Source organism: Vulpes lagopus, chromosome 6 (genome assembly GCF_018345385.1).
Source record: "Vulpes lagopus strain Blue_001 chromosome 6, ASM1834538v1, whole genome shotgun sequence".
Classification (NCBI taxonomy): domain Eukaryota; kingdom Metazoa; phylum Chordata; class Mammalia; order Carnivora; family Canidae; genus Vulpes; species Vulpes lagopus.
The window spans coordinates 126660053-126676112 of NC_054829.1; positions in this window are offsets into that span (position 1 = coordinate 126660053).

Sequence of the window (16060 nt, forward strand, 5' to 3'; positions counted from 1 at the left end):
AAAGAGATGTGTTGATTTAAGTAAATTGAGGATCGTGGGATTGGAAATTATCCTGGTTATTTGGATGAACCAGATGCAATCACAAGGGTCCTAATAAGTGGAAGGTGGGAAGATCAGAGTCAGTAGAAGAAGATATGACAATTGAATCAAAAGGATGGAGAGATGCAAGGAAAGGTATCATGAGTCAAGGAACGAAGGTGATCTCTAGACGTGGGAAAAGCCAAGGAAACAGATCCTCCCATAGAGGCTCTAGAAGGAACAGTCCTGTCAGCACCTTGAATTTAGTCTGGTGAAACTGAGTTTGGATTTCTGACCTCTTGAAGTATAGGATAATAAATCTGTGTGGTTTTAAGCCACTAAATTTGTGATAATTTGTTACAGCAGCAATAAAAAATACGAAGTGATCCCAGATGGCACAGTGAGTGCGGAAGTGAGATAGGAAAAATCGATATCATTATCAGTTAAATTACCCCTATATATATTGAGTGCTTGATTCTTTTGGTAAATCTGGGAGCAGTTAGAGTACATGCCTCTGAATTTTTCTACTCCCTGCCAAGGTATGAAAAAGCTGGGAGCTTTGTACATGAACTACAATAGATCAATTATCTATTGAAGACTGGTTCTAAAAATATTAATTTCCTGGACTGCCACGTGAACAAACAAAGCAGGTTCTAGTGGCCGGAGAAAGCCCATGGGTAAAGAACTTTGGGTAGCTGGTATCTGCAAGTCTACCTATTGTACACTGAAGCATAATTAAGAGGATGTGAGCAGGGCACTGATGAAGATTTCTAATCTCTGGTTACTTATAGTGAGCCAATGAACTAGACAAATTTAGGAATTCCTTATATATTTTGGTATTGTTTACACATACACATATATACATACACTCGACTTATCTCTGAAATATAAGGTTATGTGTCATGGGAACTCCTCATGGATCTAACAAAGAACAAAAGTTCTGACTGGTGAAATAAAGCACACAAAAATAACCATAAAAACTAATTTTATGCCTTTTAGCTTTACAAAACATGAAAAGATTATTTTAAAAGGAAACCAAGTATGTCTATCCTTGTTTACTGTAAAAATTATAAGCTTCACACAGGAGGTGACTTTTTTTAAAAAAAACACATATAAAATTCTAAATACATGATCAGTGGCGTGTGAAACACGATTTGTTAAAAATCAGTGAATCACGCAGGTAGTATAAGAAGGCAACATGATAAGCTAGAAGTAAGCCACATGGTTGTTTTCAAAATGAATAACCTAAAGGGAAAAGTGAAATATTCATCCTTAGTAAAACTAAACACAATTTTATCAATCTACAATTAAAGCATTTAAAGATTAGCCAAACATAATAATGTGTACACATAATAATGTGTACACTTTACCAAAATATAAACCTAAACTTGCAATATTTTAATATTAACCTTTTTTCCAAAATGCTTCACACAAAAACTAAATTACCAGTTTCACAAATAATATTTTAAATGTTAAATTGACCTTGCTTGATGGTACATTATGTGCGTTACTAACACACCTATTTAATAAATACGGCTTTTGACCTCAAGTTGAACTGTTTATTGATCACCACTGATAGTTAAAACATATTTTTCAACACATAGTATACACCAGACACAACTTGAGGCACTGGAGGTACAGAGCTTACATTACAGTGAAGACAGAGAGTAAAGGAATAATAATTAAAGACATAAAATATAAAATGGTGATGAATTTAATAGAAAGATAAAGCCATGATAGTAGCTATAAATTTCTAGAGTCAGGAGGAGATACAACATTTTTAAATTTTTTTTTAACATTTTTAAATGTTGTTTGGAGAAGCTTTTAAGTGAATATACTTCAGTGGAAAATATGAGATTGGACTTTTACGCATTTGATACTCGTTAGTGAACAAATGTCAGTGAAAGCCACAAACTGCAAGAAATCAACAAAGGAGTTGAGTGCGACTAGAACATGATGCTGGAAGACTGCCCTCTGCGGCAACCCCTGGGTTATAGGTCAAGGGGAGGTAAAGGAATCGGCCAGGAGATGGAGACACAGTGGTCACAGGAGAAGGATGAAAACCAACCAAGTGTAGTATTTTTAAAGGAAAACGAAAGTTCTCGAAGAGAATTCAGAGACCCCTTGTGTGAAATGCTATGAGATTTCTTACAAAGGATGAAGACTATCAAATGGATTTACCAGTGTGAAATTTCGGGTTCTCTTGAAAAGAGCTCTTTTATGGGACAGAGTAAGGGCACAGCTGTTTGGAGTGGGATTTATCAGAGCTCAAGGAAGGGAGCTGTACTTCAGTTCTTTTTTGGATATTTTGTTACTGTAATTTCACACATAAGTCTCCCCTGCACTGGACACCACGCAATTCAGGCCTCATTTTGGAGACGAGTTCATCTGTTCCATCTGCTTCTTTTCTGAGGAATGAGCTATCATTTCGTATCTTTCTGATTTCTCGTATCTATTTGAAATTATGAGTTTCGGATTTCAGTGCTCTTTCTTATCTTTGGTGCTGGTTAAATTACTTTTGATTCAAGCAGGTATGGAGTTCCAATTTTCCTTTTCTTCATGTCTCTGTGTATGCGTCTGCCGGAACAGAGGTGTATTTACCTGCTAAAACTTCTATATTTAAAAAAAATAAAAATAAAACTTCCATATTTTAATTTTCTTTTTCTCATTATTTTTGACTGAGAGCTGTTTTCTTTTTTTTTTTTATTCATGTTTATGTACATTTGATTTTCCTAAAACAATAGGCAATTTGAAGTGGGGGGAAGTGTAGAAATTTGGGATATTTAATTTGGTTCTGTTTGTGTATGTTCCAGTTCCATTTCTGTGTACTTTTCATTAAAATATGGCCTCAGTTTGGTAGTTTTCTACAGAATCTTTGATATTATCATCTTTTAGTAGGACTCATGCTTTACTACCAAAGACTCAAACTGCCGGCCAGAGATTTACAACTCCCCACATACATAAAAATTAAAGTTTGTGCTGTTCTCTGCCCTGTTGGTAGAATAGAACATAAAATGTGGATGGTTTGATTTTATTGTTTTCTGTTTTGATTTGTATGTGTTCTTTTATTTTTTTCAGTTTGTTTATTTTTAGAGAGTGTGTAGACAAAAGGGTCAACTTTGATAATCCCAAGAGAAGTTAAAACTCTCTCTTGATGCAGTACTATTATTCTTTCTTCCTATCACACATTAATACAGACAAAAACTTCACTGAATAAAGCCTCACTGGAATTATTTTGACTTCTTAATGATTAAATTCAACTTCAAATTAAGAAAAAAAAAAAAAACTTGGGATCACGATTCCAATTACAGTCTGCGAATCTAAAAGATGCAAGGAAAGGAAAAGTAACACACTAATAGATAAATTTCATTTCTATGTATAAATGCAAAAAAAAAAGCGACTCCTATTTTGTTCAGAAAAATGAGGATTATTAAGAAAACCAATACATCTAGGTTACATTAAAGACTTCTACAAAAAATTCAAGTTAACTTTAACTATTAATAAATTTCCATGCTCTCCACAAATATAATAATTATACATCAGAATGAATAATGGAGTGGGGGGGGGCAAATTAATGTTTTGTTTGTGTCTATGTAAGACACGAATGAGATATTTCTTGACAAAGAAGAAATGAGCTGTTTGACCTTTTAGTATTTCTTCCCACCATAACATCAGTTTCTATGATCCAGCTGTGTTTCTCACCTACTACCTTGCCACCTTTATCCTTTTTGGTATAATTCCCCTTCCCTGTTTCTATGGTGACAGGAGAAAGTTACCACTTGGTGCTCCACATACCCTCCTGTGCAATACTTTTGCTTAAAATATAAATAAATAAATAAAGGCCCGGGAAGATGGGAAGGACTATAGAAGTTTTGAGCAGCTGGAAATACAAGAGCAAAATTTCCTGCAAATGTTCATGGCTTCAATTTCATACTTAATTTATCTATATGACTCAACAAAATCACTTAACCACACAAAAATACTTAACATTTGAAATTGGAAAATTACTGCACTAATATCATTAGTAAGAACTATCATCAGCAACATAGAAAACACTCAAATATCTCTAATCCAGAAAATTTTAATTACCTAGCCATGATAAAAGTAACAAAATCATTTTCCCAGCTGCTTTTCTATTGCTTTTAAAATAAGCCCTTGAGTACAATGATAAGTTAAATGCTACTTTTGTATTCATGAAAAAGGAAGCAGTCTGAAAAGAGTGCAGCTGCCTCAATACTTTCAAGAAAACCTTTTATCTTTTGCAGAATCACACACACACACACACACACACACACAAATTTGAAGAGGTTAAGAACAATTTCCATCCTGTTTTACGTTCTACTAAAACACTTTGGTGTATCAATTGATAATAGATAAATTGACAGATGGAAATAAACTTTTGAATAAAAGATTACTTTCTGATGATTATATAATTTTATTTTTTGACATTCTTGCCACAGTCGAAAGACAGTAGATATTTTTATTCTTATTCTTAGTATAATGAGATGCTGTGAATGTAATATTTTAAAAGCCTTATCAAAGTTGCACTAGTATTTTCATTGCACTCAACTAAAAACAACCAATTATGTGCCAAGGCGTTCCTTTTTTTAAAGATTTTATTTACTCATGAGAGAGGAAGAGAGAGTGAGTGGGAGGGAGACTAAGAGAGAATCCGAAGCCAATTCCACCCTGAGCTCAGAGCCCGATGTGGAACTCAATCCATGACTTGAGTTGAAACCAAGAGTCTGATGCCTAACCAACCGAGCCACCCAGCTGCCCTTGTGTCAGGGTTTATTTATTTTTGTGTGTGTGTGTGTCAAGGTTTAAAATACTAAATAAATATTGCTGATGCTGTTGCAAAGTCTATGGAAATATCTCAACTTTGAGATATGAACTTAGGGTGCAGTAACAGTATATTTTGAGTATCGTGCTTTCTGTGATACTCTGTCTAGTGTTTTTGAAAACTTTCCATTTTTTTTAAACTTCTTCATCAATATTCACCCATTCTCCTGAAATGTATACATTTTTTTCTTCAATGATAGCACTGTATTTTTAATCTCTAGTAGAGGTCTTTTAAAATCGGAATTTATGAAAATGACTCATTCAAAGCTTTACCACAGGACTTTAATCCCCACGATGAAGACCCTATTTTATTCTTTTTTATATCCTTATTATCTAACACAGTAATGGGCACAAATAATAGCGGGAAGCGTGTTGCATGAATGAATGAATTTGCTGATTTATTTTAGGTAAACCACTTATGTTCCAGTCAGGCACCAAATCCTCCACTAATGACATGACCCCATCTGTTCTCTCCTGCTTATTCAGGACATTACTCAAATAATTGTCTTATTTGTCTCTTGTACCTCTTGCGTCACTTTACTTCTCTCTACTAGATTATTTCCATTGGCATCAAACTGGCTATAATATTTCTCACCTTTAAAAAGTCCACCTTTAACCATGCATGTTCTCCAGCTATCACTCTATGTATTTGCTCTTTTCTACAACAAATCTCTTAGAAATAATTGCCTAAATTTGTCTCTAATTACCTTTCTCCTTATTGTGGTTTGAATCCTACATACTGAGGATTCATGTTCATGTCAAGGGCATCAGTAATATCTATTTTGTTAAGTGTTCACATTTTTGTCTTTATCTTTCTGGCCTCGTTAGGTGCATTTGAGGTTGTTGATATTCTCCTCCTTAACACACTTTCTCCACTTAGTTTCTCTTTCTACTTCATTAGTTACTCCTTCCTAGTCTCCTCTGCCTTCTTAATTTAGACAAATCCGGAGCTTTTGTTTGAAAAGCTTTTAATATTTTGCCTGTGTGTATGTATGCATGTTATCTCAAGTAGTGCCATGCTTTAAATATCACTCATATGGCAACATTTCAAAAATTTGTAAATCCAAGGCAGACTTCACCTTTGACCTCCAGACATATATCCGAAAGCTTCTTTGAAATGTTCCTTCCATTATCTAATAAACATCTCACACTTAACAACTTCAAAAACTCTGAATTAATGCCTCCATTCAGCAGCTTCATGGGTAAAGAATGTTATTCTTTAAATTTCTTGGGACACAATGCTTGAAGTTACCCTATCTTATACTCTTCTTTTCTGCTCTTTCTCCCAAATGCCATACCATACGATCAGTAAGTCCTGCTGACTCTATTTTCAAAATATATCGAGTGTCCAATCATTTCTTGCATCCCAATCCAGGCCACCACTGTATCTTACCTGGATTGTTGCAGTGGGCCTCAAAGTGTTCTCCTTGATTTGCCGTCATCACTCTCCAAGAAACCCTCAATTCATCAGTCAAAATGACCCTTGAAAATTGAATCATATCAGATGAATTTGTTTGAAACTGTCCCCTGGCTCCCTCTGCCTTTCACTCAGAGTTCAGCCTTTCTTTCCCTATACTGCACTGCAATGCCCTGATTTTTTCCTGTCTCTCAGAATGCCCTCCGTGTGTTCATTTTCTGACCTTCTATCTTATTATTTCCCTCCTCTCAGTCCATTCAAATCACTCTGCTTTGGCTGCCAATTCTCGATCATACCAAGCATGTGCTTAACCCATGGACCTTTATCCTATTTGCAGTTTCTTTGAATAAAACTCTCCCCCAGATATGGTGCAGAGAACAATTTCTTCAGCTCCCTGATCAAATATTACCACATAAATGAGACTATTCTCAAACATACTATGTATGTCTCACCTTCTCCCTCATTAGCCTGTCCTATCCCATCTCCTTCCAATAGCTTTTCTTCAAAGTGCTGATTATAATCTTTCACAGCAAACATCTACTTCACTATCGTTGTCCCTTGGATTAGTTTAGCTGACAGATACAAAGAAAAAAAATTTCCCCACCATACTCTCTTGACAAGATCTGATTCTACCTGAATTAGTTTATTATTATATTTTATTGATCCCCCCCCTGATATTCAGTTGTAGCTAAAATTACTTACCTTTAAAACATTTCCTTGCTTTCTACATTTCTAGATACTAAAAATAAACTTTTTTTTTCTACCATCATTGTATTTTCCTTTGAGACTGTGGTCAATTTATCGTTTCTCTTATGGTATTAAGTTAATTAATTTTCTTAGGGATTCAAATTTGAAAGACTGCATAATAATGGTTTCTTTAGTTACTTATGTTGCTTTTTTGAGTTTTATTTGAAACATATAAAAGATACCATACTTGAGAACACTATTTTATTTAAGTAGCCTCTAATCATTCTTGTTCATTTTAAAGACTTTTTCAGGGTATACATTAAAAAGAATTACATACTCATGTGTATGCACAAACATACAAATACACACACAAGTTAGTTTTTATGAAATTACTTTCTTATCATGCAATATTTCTTAAATTTATTCTACCCTGGAGTTTTAAATTTCCATATAGAATCACAGCTTAATAAAATTGTTCCTGATGACTATATGTAATTAATTTCTACCAAAGCCACCCACCATTATTTACTGATGTATTTTTAAAATATATTTCCACATGTAAATTATTTGATCACCCAGTAAGTGGTGTAAGAGAACAGATACATCAAAAAGCCTAATAAAATAATATGTGGGGAAAAATAAAAATATATAAAATTAAAAATATAACCATACTTTGTGGTTGAAAATAGATATAATAATTTATTTCATGCAGTCAACAGCAATTTAGACAATGGCTAGCCATATAATGCCAGTCAATGACATAAAGATGTCTAAAGGGAAAAATCTGAGTATCTTTCACTGGGACAAAAGTATGAGAAAAAGAAATATATGAATGTTGAGTTTTTTCATTATATTTTAGAATGTGCTTTAAAAATATGTTTTATCAATACAATCATTGTAGCCTTCATTTAAGTCTATACTAAGTCAAAATAGTGGCTCTATACAGAATAAAACAACTTTGAATTTAACTCAGGTAAATGCTGGTCTTTATTCATCATGCATTAATTCCTTAATATGACACTGTATTTCCATAGATGAAGTGCAGGGCTCTTTCCAAATAGAGACCACATGTTTGTGGAATGTCCATGCCATATTTCTGTGCCACAGGTAATAATTACAACAGCATTTATCAAAGGGGTTGTCTGCAAAAAAGCCATGTGCGCCTTCTCCTCTCCAATTGTTAGAAATGGAAGGAGACTAGAAAATTAAAAATACAATTTCAAGGATGAAGGGGGAGAACAAAATATTAATCAGTTTCCAGCTGAGTTAGTGTAACCAACCACCAAGTCTTACTTTGATGTAAGCAAAGAGCCTATCCTTGGGGAGAAAAGAAAGTACATAAAGGGAGCATTTTAAAAGTCTCTCATCCTCTTTGTAATATTTGTTTCTTAAATTACCCATTCTTCTTGGTATTAGAACTTAAAGGCTTCCAACTAGGCTTTGAAACTGATAGGCTCCTGAAGTTGTTAGGCTGAAGTGAAAAAGTTGCCATCTTTATTAAAGCATTTTTTTAAATGATTAAAAACAACTAGCTCTGGTCCTTATAAGCAAATATATTTTGTTTCTTTATCTAAAGCATTTGTTCAGCTAAAATATTATACTTAAGTAAAACACTGGTCTTCTCACGTAAAAAGTTTAAGTCAATGCCCAATTTCAAGATGTTTTCTAATATTTCATAAGTGCAGATTATTGGATTAGATAAACAAAGCACTCAAATTGACAGTCCTGTTTCCCAATTTACAGTGAAGTAACTTTTCTTTTTGCTTAAACAATGATACATTTTAAAAATCGTTGACTTTTGAAATTTGATTTACCAATAAAATAATTCTGCAAAACACTTTTAGCTGATTCTAATTTTTATGTTTAATAAATTATATGTATAACCTTTATTATAAAGTTATGACAAACACACATGAACTCAGTGATAGACACCTCGTGCTTAATCTGCCCTAATTACTATCTTATATTACCTCTATTGTATGTCTTGCATTTTGACACCTAAAACCGTATGTACGCACACACACACACACACACACACACTTTATCCTATAATTGAAACTAAAGTAATCTAATTATACTATCTGATTTAAGTAGATGAATTTGCTAGCAATTAGACTTTGAGAGTTCAATTATAAGTGTATAAAATATTCATTCCAATTTCTATCGGATATTGGCAAAGTCTTCTTATTTGAATGGTGCTACTGTTCTAAAGAGGGGAAGTGGCAGCCAGGGAACTGCCTTTTAAGAGGGGTAAGCAGTCTGTTTCCCAACATCTCTGTGGCTTGACGAATGGGGCTAGATGAGCACTGGAATTAAAAGAACGGAAATGGTCATGTACACACAACTCAGACTTTGGACATTTATTAACTCCTTTGTCAATCTATGAAATAAAAAAAGATTTTTAATTTATTTTAAATTGTACAAAATTTGCTTCCAGTTTCTTTTTATACAGCAAAATAATTTTTCAGTAAGTTAATTCAGATTTCTAATAGAATATTTTATCCTGTTCACAAATTTTATAAAATCCAATATATGTTGGCTTTTCCTTTTATTTTTTCATTTCATATAAGATTTTATACAAATCGTACTCTTAAGTGTCAGTCTTATAGTAAAAAGAAAAGTGAGATTGCTCCATGTCTCTGATTGATTCCAATTTGTCACCTCAGACATATCACATGATGTGACTAAACCTTAATTACTTCAGCTGGTATGTAGGAATATCAATACCTACCCGTATAAAAACTAAATATCAGACGGAAAACAGGATCATACCTTTAAAGGGAGGACAAATTGCTGGTTGCCAGAGGACAAGGATGAGCAGAACAGGTGAAGGGGAGAGAGAGATACTGGCTTCCAGTTATGAATAAGTCACAGGAATAAAAGCCACAGCATAAGGAATACAGTCACTGATACTATAATAGCAACGTAACAGGACAGATGGCAGCTACACTTGTGGTGAACATAGCATAATATATAAACTTGTCAAATTATTAAGTAGTACATCTGAAATTAATATTACATTGTGTGTCAACTCTTCTCAAATAAAAACATAAAAATGAAAAAAATGAAATACGTCATAACATATTAAGACTTAAAAAATATTTTCTAAGTCACAATCAGTTGTGTTCCTTGAAAAACAGTGGAACTAGTAAATTTAAACTTTCGTTTCCAAAGCCAACTACAATTAGACTCTCCATGCCTCTCCAGCACGTCATCATTATCGAAATACCTATGACAACTTACTTTGTGGAATAACTATGTTTGTTTGCAATTTTATTATTTCTATCAAATAATAGAAAAGACAAGGGAAGAGGAATCTTACTGTCTTAAATAAAGAAGTGCTAGATATTTATCACAATGGCCTGTCCTTTCTCCCTCTGTGGAGGTAAGAAATGAAGTCAGGGTTTAAGGATTCTCAAGTAGGCATCATGGAATTTGGCTCTGAAAAGCACACATGGGTCCTGAATCATTACATATTTGGAACAAAAAAGACAACATGTTAAGCAGAAGGTTACAGGTAATATTTGAGTATTTTAAAATATTGTCTCAATTTAAAATAAGAGGGATAGCAAAGTTGAGTTGCCTCTTTAAAGGTCTCTTCATATCAAGAAACTTTCAGATTTAACTCATTGAAAGACACTGGCATTACTTACAAAATTTTACATACCATCAGTCGCTGAGGGTTCTTTTGGATATCTCATGAAATAATATATGTGAGAATATCTAAGTTTTGCTTGACACACTGAAGACACTGAAACATTAGTTTTTGTCTGCACTGTACTTTTTTTGTACATTCAAGCAGTATTAATATTTTTATGTTTTTTTTATTTTAAAATATATGTCACTATTTTATTCAAAAATTAGAAAACACCTGACTGATTTGAGCCAATCATTTAATTTAATTTAATTTAATTATTTCATTTTATTCCATTTCATTTAATTTCATTATTTCATTCCATTCCATTTCATTTCATTCCATTTCATTCACAATAAAATAAAATAAAATAAATAAATAAAAAATAAATAAAATAATAAAATAAAATAAAACAAAAAATAAAATAAAATAAAATAAAATAAAATAAAATAAAATAAAATAAAATAAAATAATAAAATAGTAAAGCCATGAAATCTAAGTAATTAGTTGGGAGGTAATAATTGGGAGAATTCTGAGTTAGAACAATTCTGTTTTTTCCCCAAATTTTCAGACTGTGCTCTTTAAGTTTTTAGCCTTTGTTCTTTACTTTGATTTGTCAGCTCCATGATGGCAGGAATTCTTTCTCTATCTGGATTTCTCGTAGTGTCCGTAACACCTGCCAACACATGTGTCCATTTGACTTTTTCTAGTAAGTTTTAAACTAATGAAGTATACCTTAGTACTAAGATTGTGATGTTGGAATACTGAGGGCATAGAAGAATAGAGCTCTCCTCAGGAATAGAGGGTGTGGTGGAAACCGGGGCAACATGCCAGTTTGAAAATAGTATTTCTAGCCTAACATAGTGACGTTATATGTATTACTGAAAAATATGAGCATTTCTCTTAAGCTTCTTTAGTAAATAGAATTGTCTCTGTAAATAACACGCCCAGAATTATTCACATAGTACTCTTTTGTAAAACAGTAAACAAATAAACAAAGGCAAATATAGTAAAGTTTTCATTAGAACGTTTGCTTGATCCCATTTATAATCTTCCCTTGTTTTTAAGCCCTCAACATGTGGGCCGCCTTATTGATTTTCTTATAATAGAAAATATTTAATTAAAGTCATGATCAAGAAAAATGGGATTCATGCCTGTGCACCTATAATAGCATCTGTACAACCATTATTTTATACCCACTGAACATTAAAAATGTTGACTTAAATCACTTTACTGGTAAAGTTTCTGGTAAACACCAATATTCATCTTGCCTTAAATATTTAAAGCAAATGCAAATTATTTCATTCTTTGAGGTTGAAAACTTTCATAAAGTTCTTGTAATGGCTCTGTTGGTTGGAATAAAGTTATTTTCTAAATATTCAACTCTTAGAGGACAATGGAGATTTCCAAAGAAATAGATGCCAATATTCTGATTCAAATTGGTGGGTAAATAGCTTCTGCTTTGAAAACCATGCCTAAGTGATTAGGGGAAAATGGTACTTTGTATTCTTGGCTCTCTGTGATCCTCTCAAGTGAACATATGGAAATGAATATGGGATTAAATCAAATACTGAATGCACTAACTGTCCTCTACCTCAGTTTTTCCCTTTCAATTTACTTTTTTTCTTTTAACCCAGATCAAATCTCTCCATATGTTGGTTCCTATTTAGAACAGCAACAATTTTCCTAAGATTGCGCTTTTATGTTACAATAAAAACCCTGGGGTAAATGTCATTAACTGTAGTTCTGGCCATTAGTCTCAGCCCATCATTATACAATCGACTTTCCATAGAATTTTCTCTGTATGTGTAATTCTGACTAATTCAATTCTCATTTTGGATAACTTTTCAGAATCCTTTAAGTGTAATGATTTACATTTAGCAATATAACTGACAAGGGGAAATTTGAAGTAGTGATGCCTAAATTTAATTTCCTACTTTTATCTTTAAAAAAAACTAGTGACACAAAAGAATTTATAGTTGAATAAGAGTTACAGTTTTGTTTAAAGTGCAGAAGTCTATGGGAAGAAAGTAAATACAAACTGGGAACATGAACAGGGACAAGAAAAGGAAAATAGAGTTAACGCTGATTATTCTATATTTATATAAATAGATCTACAACATTGAAATAAAGTTAGCAATTCTGAAAGTACTATGTGGATAAGTTTGCTGCTTTAATGTAGATAGATTATATATGCTTTTATCTGTTATTCATGGCTCTTTTAAAATATATTGAACTTTGAAAACAAACATTTAAAACGTATATGTTCACTACTTCGGAAAATATTTGCTGCTAGTGTGTCTTTAAAAAAAACAAATGAATTCTTATAAATTTAAGTTCTTCCATAGGTGGACCCAGATTTCAGGGTTTTTCCACAAAAATCATTTCTATCTAAGCCTTAAGTCTTGTAAATATCAGGTCCCAGGAGCATAAAATAAAGTATAATCTATTGAAATATCAGACCCAGAGCACTAACTAGAAAAGTTTTATGGAATTTGTTGCTCAAACAAAGGCACATACTAACATAAATATCAAGCAAACTATCAAACACTCATGAAATACTGATAGTAAACAAAATGGATGAACTTATTTGGCAAGAAATGACAGCTTCTTTAACTGAATAAATAAATTATTCTTGAAAGTTCACTCATTGGCTAAAGGGCTGAGGAGTTTATCCCATTCTTGTTTAACCCATTCAAATAGGCCAAATTGAGTACTGGGCCCTTAACAAATAAACTCTGGCCTACACTTGGGTGCAGAAGCAAAAGGTAAAATGTGAACACACACCTGCCTCTTTTATTCTTGATTTCTTGCTCCAAAGGCAAGAATATTCCCCAGAACTGTAGCATTCCTTAGATCTGAGGCCTGTGGAAAACAATGATATGTTAACAATGTTAGGTTAATGGCATGTCTTGGAGAACAACTTTTCTGCTTCTGGAACTCACTTTCACTAGCTTGCTCTGTGTTGGTTGAGTTAGATTGATCATCTCTGGCTTGTTTAGCCTAAAAGGACATTCAGAGAAGCAGATAGTTTGTGTCTGTACATCTAGGTAAACTAACTTTTTGTTCAATTTTTTTTTTTTTCAGCAATGCTTGGATATAAATTAGGTAATTCTTAAATATCAAAATATTTTTAAGAAAAGGAAGTTCCTCTTTTTTAAAGATTTTATTTTTTTAGATTAACTTATTTAACAAAGAAAGACAGAAAACACAAGCAAGGGTGGTGGGAGAGGGAGAAGTAGACTCCCCGGTAAGCAGGGAGCCGGATGCAGGGCTCGATCCCAGAATCCTGTGTTCAAGACCTGAGCCAAAGGCAGACACTTAACCAACTGAGCCACCCAAGCAATCCATATAACTAGGAAGTTATGCTTAGTATAAAATAAATTTTAACCATAAAAATCCATTGCCAATGCACAGGGCATCCCATCAATATATGGGTATCCTCCAGTTTTTGAAAGCCCGTGTTAGACCACTTCACTTTTATGAACGGTCTACTAATGTAATTAGTACCTGTTTTCATGAGCTGAAAGAAATCCAAAGGGAATTTTCAGTTTAATGAGAAAAGGCAAAAAGCAAAAATAGTGTTCAGTGTTTGTTTTGCAGTGAGCCACTAGAGAGGCAATGTGTACCTCAAGCAGCAGAGCGGCCCTGGCCAGCTCCTTCCCTGGGACTATGCTGTGTATCTCCCATCAAGTGGCCATAGCTTTGAACTGTGTCTGTGAGCATCTGTGCTTCATCCAGATGTATTTTGTGCATCCATTGGCCATTGGAAAGAGGTATGGTAGGGTTATCAGACAAGCCTACGGGAAGTTATTTTTTGAGTCTTCCCAGATTCAAAAAGTCTGGGAACACTCAAAACATGTTTCCATACGGATCAACGGTAGCTGCTTCTTCACTTTACACTATTCCAGCTTCCATAAGGTTTTGCAGGACTGCCATACTTGCAGATAGTTGGGAAAACCTCTATTTTGTGTGTTTTCATTTCCAAATTGAAATAATAATAAACACTGTTCTATGAGAATTCATCTGTGCCTCCGGTGACAATGGCATACTTTTCCTCACCTCACCTACAGTGAAATCACCAGAAACAGAATTTGAAGGGTTTTCCTTTTTAAATAAGATAAGTGTACTTTGAAAAACAGATGAAAACATCACTTCTTAATAACTAGATAAGGAACACTCTCCTAGAGAAGATATGTAGCCCCTTACGTCATAGGCACCTAAGGTTTTCAGGTTATGAGGCATGTTCTGAGAAAAAAAAAAATGTAAGGAAAATAAGAAACACAAGAATAAAACATTAGTTCTAAAGGATCCACTTGACTGGAAACCTAGACTTATTGAGTTGAATACTTCCTCTGCGGTTTACCAAGTATATTTTTCAGAATTCTAAATTACTTCCACTCTCATTACATGATGAGACTAGCTTATCAGAGAACCATTTTAAAGACAAATAATAGAATAGATGCATTTTGTCTTATGGCAAGTTTTTCTTTTCTGATCAATAAATAATTATAAACCCCTCATCATGTCTCTCTCTCTCCTCTCTCTCTCTTTAACCTTTATCATGCTCCTATAGAAGCCATTAACAATGCTGAATATTTTTGAATCACAAGAGCCTTCAGGAATTCTTGCTTCGTTTCCCAGAATACATTCCAGAATATTTGCTCTGCAAAATATTCTAAGGAAAAATAACGATGGCGGTGGTAGAGGAGTTATATGAGCACATATGTTTGGGAAAACTGCAAGTTATGTCTAACTCTTGACAATTTATAAAACATATTAGTATACTAAAACCAAAAATTTGGGTAGAAGAGAGTGCCAAACACTTAAAGTGTTTAGCAAAATATTTTTCAAATTTATCTGCCCACAAAACAACCTGCTAGCACGCTTATCTACCCCAAGTGTATTTTTTATTGGAGTTTGATATGCCAACATATAGCATATCACCCAGTACTCATTCCTTCAAGTGCCCCCCTCAGTGCCTGTCACCCAGTCACCCCCACCCCCCGCCCACCTCACCTTCCACTACCCCTTGTTCATTTCCCAGAGTTAGGAGTCTTTCATGGTCTGTCACCCTCTCTGATATTTCCCACTCATTTTCTCTCCTTTCCCCTCTTCACTATTTTTTAGATTCCCTAAATGAATGAGATCGTATAATGTTTGTGCTTCTCCGATTGACTTACTTCACTCAGCCTAATACTCTCCAGTTCCATCCATGTCTAAGCAAATGGTGGGTATCTGTCCTTTCTCAAGGCTGAGAAATATTCCATTGTACACATAAACCACATCTTCTTTATCCATCATCTTTCGATGGACACCGAGGCTCCTTCTACAGTTTGGCTATTGTGGACATTGCTGCTATAAACATTGGGGTGCAGGTGTCCCGGCGTTTCATTGCATCTGAATCTTTGGGGTAAATCCCCAGCAGGGCAATTGCTGGGTCATAGGCAGGTCTATTTTTA